The sequence below is a fragment of the Bubalus kerabau genome, chromosome 4, assembly GCF_029407905.1.
Source record: "Bubalus kerabau isolate K-KA32 ecotype Philippines breed swamp buffalo chromosome 4, PCC_UOA_SB_1v2, whole genome shotgun sequence".
Lineage (NCBI taxonomy): Eukaryota > Metazoa > Chordata > Mammalia > Artiodactyla > Bovidae > Bubalus > Bubalus kerabau.
Genome location: NC_073627.1, coordinates 164,161,574 through 164,169,205, shown reverse-complemented (window position 1 = coordinate 164,169,205; position 7,632 = coordinate 164,161,574). Strand labels below are relative to the sequence as shown.

Here is a 7,632-nt window from a genome sequence, read left to right as displayed (position 1 = left end):
TCAAAGGTTAATACTTATTTCTTCTATATATTCATTAATGTGTATAAGGGCAGGGGATGTGGAGACTTAGCAGTAAACATTGGCTCAACAAATGAAAAACCCTTCACCAATATGATTTCTAATCAGCCCATTATACTTATACTAATAATTTTCTAACTTTTCTAAGGAACCTGTTTTTAGAAGGTTTAAAGCATCTTGTGCCTCTCATGGTTGGGAGGCTGTGAGCAATCACATGTGGCCGGACAAGCCTGTCAGGCAGGCTAGAGAACCTTCAGAGGAGTTTGTAGGTTAAAACACTCTTGTCACGCCCAGGGGTTTTTATCAACTGGAGCTTTAAGTTAACTCCTTCTCCGAAAGAGGTGGTGGGGGACAGCCCCCCGTAAAGTCAGAGGTGTAGGTGAGAGCACAAAGTAGTAAAGTAGGCAGGCTCTGGTTATGGGGGTAGATGCTCGAGGATTTCCAGGGGGACTCCTGAGGCTCGATCCCGCCTTTGCGTATGTCGAGCCTCCTTCCTCATGACCTTTGCCATGGGCGGAGTGCCTCATGCCGGCTCCCAACATCTCCCCCTTTTTTATTTCTTAAAACAGCCAGATGCAGCTCAGTCGAGAGCTTCCGAATGCTCTGCCGAAGAATCCTGACAATACAAGGAAGAATGTTTATGAGAAGTAGGATTTGAGCACCAACGACAGCATAACTAGGGATATTAGACAGAATATTTTTTCCAGAAATAAAGTTAGAGAAGGTATGAAAAAAGTGATTAGCTGCTCCAGCGGTGGTAAAATCCAGTCGAGAGTGTTCCAAGGTCTGTATTTGATTATGAAGTTTCCCTAAGTCCAGGCCAATATCAGAACTATTTCAAACACCTGAGATATGATTTTTAATCTTTTCCCATTCATAATCTGTCTCGTTTACCTTCAAAGATGTCACGCATATCCACCTGTAATCAGCGTGGCATGTCAAAGCCATCTTCACCTTTAAAGCCTGTAACTCAGTGCCACTATGCATTATTGCCTCTTCTAAGGCGTCTACTCTCATCTCTAAATTTCTATCTATAACTTCCTGTGTTGCTAGAGTTAAAGAGACATTTTTAGACATAGTATCAACATATTGGGCAGTATGCACTTGTTGAGTCAATGATATTGCTGCCGCAGTAACAGAACTAATTGCTGCTATTAAAGCTGATATTCCTAAAATAAGTAGGCCCACAAACCGTCGCGATCGCATTAAATCCTGTAGTTGCTGTAACACGGCAAGACCATAGCTATCATATAGGCACCATAAGATAGGATGGGCATTGTAACACCACAAAGGAGCAAACATTACATTGAGGGTTTAAACAAGATGAAAGCATACATTGTTCACAAGTTACCACGTTAGGTCCACCTGAATAATTCATGAATACATTAAGTTTGTTGGAGTCATTAGTAAAAAGGAAAACATAAGGCGAGGGTAGACAAGCTAAAACAGAATAAGTAGAATTATTTTTTGGTTGGAGTTCACGCTGCAGCAGCCCTGTCAGTCTCGCCGGGATCTCGATGTTTATCTTGTCTCCCCTGCTGGCGGGCGCTGCGCTGGTCTGGATGGCACTTTGCGGGTGCGCTCTCCTCTCTGGCCCTCACTTGCTGCACAAACTTCTTTGCTCTAGGTCGTGGGGTGCAGTGAGGAGGGTGCAGGGCGAGGCTGGAAGCGCGGAGGCGAGAGCTGCCTGGTGGGCGGGGCGAGCAAGCGCGTGCCTCGAACCTGGCCTGTCTGGAACCCAAATTGGTGAATCTGCGTCCTCTGGAAAAATACAAGCGCATCCTCCACCGCTAGTTAATAATGGGTCAGGACCCTCCCATTGTCCTGAGAAGAGGTCCTTCCATTTGAATAATGGTTTTGCATTTAATTGCTCTAGGCACCAATGACGAAGCATTGCAGTAGTTCCAGCCAGATCAGTATTTAGAATATTTATTACGAAAAGAGCATGTTTGATGGGGAGATTTGATGGGAAGAGCTATACTTAAACTCCCCTTCTTTTAGTTTTTGAATTTGGATTTTTAATGTTTGATGCGCTCTTTCAACAATGGCCTGTCCCTGGGGATTATAAGGGATGACAGTATTATGTTTAATTTGAAACTTTATACAAAATTCCTGAAAAGACTTAGAAGTGTAAGCAGGAACGTTGTCAGTTTTTTAGAGCTTTTGGCAGGCCCAAATATGAAAAACAAGTAAAGAGATGTTGTATCACATCTTTAACTACTTCCCCTGTACGAGCAGTTGCAATAATAACGTGAGAAAAGGTATCTACAGTTACATGAACAAAGGACAGTTTTCCAAATGAAGAGACATGAGTTAACATCCATTTGCCAGAGTACGTTAGGTTTGAGACCGCAAGGATTAACTCCCATAGGTAAACTATTATAAACAGGGGGGCAGTGTAAGCAAGAGCGCACAATCTCCCTAGCAGTTTCTCTGGGAATTTGGAATTGATATCTTAAAGCAGTAGCATATTGATGATGAAGTGAGTGAGAGGCTCTGGCCTCCTCAATCACAGTAGCCACTGTATTTCTGGTTAACAAGTCAGCCAAATCATTAAAGGCATTTAAAGGGCCGGGCAATCCGGAATGAGCCCAAATGTGTCCAATAAAAAATATTTTCTTTCTTTTCTAAATTTGTTGCTGTAAATTACTTAACAAATGAAATATGGTAGTTTTATTTTCAGGCAAAACCGCTGTTTCAATGTGTGGAAACAACCTGACAATATACTGAGAATCAGAGTAAAGATTAAATTCCTCATCTGCAAACATAGCAAAAGCCTCTATGACTGCTGTTATTTCAGCTCTTTGACCTGAAGTTTCCCATGTTTCTAAAACCTTTTGGTGATTTTTAGTGACTATGGAGGCTTTACCATTTGCTGACGCATCAGTAAAAACTATCTGGGCATTTGGAATAGGAGATTGTTTACATCTGACAGGAAAAATAACTGGATGTCTGGATATAAAATTCAACAAAACATGTGAAGGTAAATGATGCAAAAATTTGACCAAAATAGTTTCCTATAGCAATCTGCCAATTTTCAAACATTAGAAGAGCATCAAGTTGTTTCTTATTATATGGAATTACAATTTCTGATGTCTCTTTACCAAATAATTTAATGTTCTGCTTTTTTCTTTTAATATCAAAGTAGCTATCAATCCTGGATAAGAAGCCACTACTTTTTTAGTTTGAGTGGGAAGATGGACCCACTCTAGGGGGGCCGTTTTGCCATAAAACCAATTTTTTGTCTGGCTACCCCAATTACACCTATGGGGGTTTTATGGTAAAGGAATTGTCAAGCAGTTGTCAATTTAATTTTTAAAATTTTTAAAATTTACATTTTAACAACATAAATTTAGGGATATGTTAATTTAGGTCTAATGTTTAGTTTAGGTCTCTGTATAAATTTAAATAATAAATGTATAAACTCCTTATCTCATTTTGGTATATAGATATGCCTAAATGCAAAATGTATTTATATATGTATTTATATATGGCAACAAGTATAAACTTATTGACATCTAATATATATAAATCAATATACTTGAATTAATCTTTATAATTATTAATTAATATATATTAAAGCAATACAATACGTACACAGCTAATACCAACCAACACAAACCAATGTACTGCAATAATATATGTCACACATATATAATATAATTATACAGTATATAGAACATATATCATCACAGCATCAATCCATACCAATTAATATCAGCCACACACACATTATATTACTGCAATATACATTTAATTATACAGTATATATATAATATGCATATATAGTATACATTTTAATTTATATACAAATTAGTTAAGTATAGATCTATAAATAGAATTATGTATACCCATATCTAATTAGGCAAACTGCAATTAGGCAAATATATTTATATTATGTATTTATAATAATAATATATATAGTATTGTTAATTGTACCGCCTGTTGATAACTAAGAAATTGAGAAAACCCTTCTCTGAGTATTTCCTATTTGAGACAGCACGTCCCTCTCCCATAGGGTAAAGGAGAGCATAGGAACTACATAGGGTTGGAAAGTTTCACAGGTATCTTTAAACTGCCAATCTAACATTTTTGAACTTTTAACTACTATGGGGGCTTGAGGGCAAATGAAACAAAATTTGACCCCTGAAATCTATCAGGGCAACTTGCCAATCATCACTATTTTGTAAAAGACTTGCAGTTGATCCTTATTGAATGGAATTACTATATTTGTTACTTCTTTTTGTAAAAAGTTCCACACTTCTTTTTTCCTCCTTTTATAATTAATTGTGCCACCAAGCTGGGATAAGATAAAACTATTTTTCTTGGGGTCACTGGTAGATGGAACCAATGGGCCTTTTTGTCACAAGTACCCTGTAGGTGTATGTTTTGTGGCAAGAATAATTTAATCTCATCTTTTGGTATTATTAATCCTAATTAACTGATCACTTAAAGTCTCATCTGTCGTCTTAGTCAACTTTCGCTTAGAACTGGAATTAGGATCGCTTTTTAAGCAATCAAATAAAGGCTTTAAATCTGCAGTAGTCAGTTTTAAATGTGGGCGTATCTAGTTAATGTCCCCTAATAATTTTTGGAAATCATTTAAAGTTAGTAAACAATCTTCAAATGGGCATTATCAATTTTCAAAACTTTTGGCACCTAAATATGAGAAGCAAGTAAAGAGGTGTTGCACAACATCTTTATAAGCTTCTCCAATTATCGTTTTGTAAACTAAATCTGGTCAATAGCTTTTTATATGACAAGCAACCATCTAATCTTTGCTTGAATACTTCCAGCAATGGGGAACTCACTACTCCTCAAGGTTTTAAACTCTCCCTCACCTTTTTTTCTACAGCATTCCCACCCTGCATACCACTTTCTCTAATCCCACCAACTCATTTTCAGTAGTATGCGTGGGCCAGGAACTGGGCCAGTTTTTTCCAGCAATGTTAAGAGATGTCTGTTCTTGTGTCTAATAGCCCTGACATTTTATTTTCTTGAATTAAAAGATCTTTTAAAGGCCTTGGAGCTGTAATTTCCTGCACCCAAAAAGCTAGATCACTAAATCCAAATACTCTGTGGCTCCTAGCCTGAGAAGTCAAGTTTTTTCCTGTCTGATACTAAGGTAAAAGCAAAAGCTGTGTTACTCTTTGACCTTTATTAATTTGCACAGTTTTAGTAGGCGGTGAGGTCAAAATTTTAATTTCTCAATATAATCAGAATCTACTACACCGTGCACCACCGAAATTTTTTGAAAAGAAAGCGAGCTACGCCCTAGCACAAGTCCTACAATGCCCTCAGGTAGGGGGCCAGCCACTCCCATTGGAATTGGAGTAACCGGCTTGTCAAAGGGTTAATATTGTTGCTAAATCCCCTTACCTTTCTGCTTTTCTCTTAGCCTGGGTGAGACCCCCCTGAGGGGGTTTTCTCCAAGGAGCACCTTTGCATATTGTGCATGCAGTCTGTTTTAAAAGCTCCACTGTTTAAAAAACTTTTTATCTTTTTCAGGCTTAGGCAACACTTTGAGAGGCTTTGGGGGCAAAGTGGGGAACTCTTGGGCCCTGGAAGGCGCAAACGGAGGCGGCGGCTATCGCCCCAAATCAGAAAGTGGTGGATAAGTTTTTTTTTAAAGTTTGCGCAGAGGGGGAGGTAGCTCGCCAGGGCGTCAGGCCACAGTGTCCTCTAAGTCCTCTCCTCTCTCCTCTGCTGATTTTTTTTTTTTTTTCCTTCTTCTCTAAATCTTTCTCAAGTTTTCTTTCCCTCACTCTATCTTTTTTCCTTCCTCTTCTCTTCTCTTTTACTTTCTATCATTTCCTTCCTGTTTCCCTCTTTCATTCCCCCTTTTTCCTTCTTACTTTATTTCTCTCTCTCCCCCTCTCTTTCTCTCTGTATCTCTTTTTCTAACTTCCTTTTTTCCTTTTTCTATCTTGCTGCATTCCCTGATTCCTTATTTCTCCGTTCCTCTCTCCTTTTCACTCTTTAGTTCTTTTTTTATCTTTAGATCTTTCTCTATTTTCTTTCCTTTTTTCTTTTTCACTTTTTTCTTTTTCTCTCTTTTTTTTTTTTTTGCTTGGGTGAGGCCCCCCTGAGGGGGTTTTTTGCAAGGAGCAGGCTCTGTATATTGTGTATTCTTTAAAAGCTCCTTAGTTTTAAAAAAAAATCTTTTTTATCTTTTTCAGCTTTAGGCAATTGTCTGGGAGACTTTGGATGTAAACTGGGGAATTGTTAGGCCCTGGGAGGTGCAAGCGGAGGTGGGGTAGTTGCCTTAAATCAGAAATTGTTGGATAAATTTTTAAAGGTTTGTGTAGAGGGGGAGGGGGCTCGCCAGGGCGCCCGGCCGCAGCGTCCTGTAAGCCCTCTCCTTCCTCGGGAGGTAGAGCACAGTCTCCCTCCTTTCCTTTGTCAATGGCAGAAAATATGATCTGCGCAGAAGGTGGAGACCCATTACCATCCACCGCTATAGCTTCTCCCATAGGCTATCCCACAGCCTCATGAGGAGGGTCCAGAACATTTTTAATCATATTTATAGGATAAGTTTTTAGTTGTTTTTTACCTTCACCCAAGTATCTAAATTAACAGTAGCCTCTTTAACAGTTTCAAGATTACTTGTATAAAGAGTTGCCATTCTTAGTTGCAGTGTTACCCATGTCAGAAAATTAAGTATAATAGAAGATAAAGCTTTTAGCTTTTAAAAGATCAGGCTTTTCTTTGGCCTTTTAACTTCAGAAACCGTTTTCTCTAAGTCTTCAACACTTTCAACACTTCCCACTCCTCAGCCCTGTCTATCGTACAGGGGGGTCCGCGGCACCCTTGAGTGGGGTCCTAGCCGTCCCGAACATTGGAAGGACAATAGGGCTGGTGACCCAGATTGTCCCGGGGGGGAAACAGAAGGCTGATGACCCAAACTGTTTCGAGGGGGGAGCAGTAGAGCTGATGACCCAAACTGCTCCGTGGGGGAACAAGAGAGCTGATGACCCAGTTGTTCCCAGAACGGGGGAGCAAAAGAGCTGATGACCCTAATTGCTTTGGGGAGCTTACCTTCGAAAATCCTGTCTCGGGCGCCACCTGCCGGGGACCAGCCCCAGCTGATCCAGGGTATTCGAAGGAGAGACGGCTAGGCGAGGGTCAGGGAACAACTGCTTAATTACACTTTAATTAAGGATACAAAGAGTAATAGAATAAGGATAGCTCAGTGAGAAAATTCAGTGGAGAAAAGCGGCTGAAATAAGGATAGCTCAGTAGGAAAATTCAGTGGAGAAAAGAGGCTGAGTAGCTTGGTTTACGCGGGGGACCAATAAAACTTCAAGACAAGAAGCTTGCACCACTTACGTAGGCCGCAGGCGTCCTTCCGTTCTCCCGAAGGAGAGGAGACACTGAGGCCTCCCCGGTCGGATCTTAGAAGCCCAGGCATAATTAGTAAGCATGGTGGGTTCCGCGCTCCAGATGGAGACTCAACCAGAGTGAGAGAGAGAGAGAGACATGGGGAGACCAGTCTTTCGAGGAACTGATCCCAATTCTTTATTTTCCATGGTCTACTTTTATACACTGAGGTGTTATGCAAAAGTCACGCGGGGTCAGCAGTCCTGACTTTTATCAAAGTCAGGTGCTTCATAC

At 40.1% G+C, this 7,632-nt stretch overlaps 1 long non-coding RNA gene across 1 annotated transcript; it reads right to left on the bottom strand.

Annotated features, from left to right (window-relative positions):
- Positions 1-898: 898 nt before the first annotated feature.
- LOC129650579 (uncharacterized) lies at positions 899-7,418 on the bottom strand. Its single transcript, XR_008713838.1, has 2 exons — positions 7,057-7,418; positions 899-1,749 (listed from the first exon to the last, which is right to left on the bottom strand). It is a non-coding gene; the product is annotated as an uncharacterized LOC129650579 (long non-coding RNA).
- Positions 7,419-7,632: the final 214 nt, after the last annotated feature.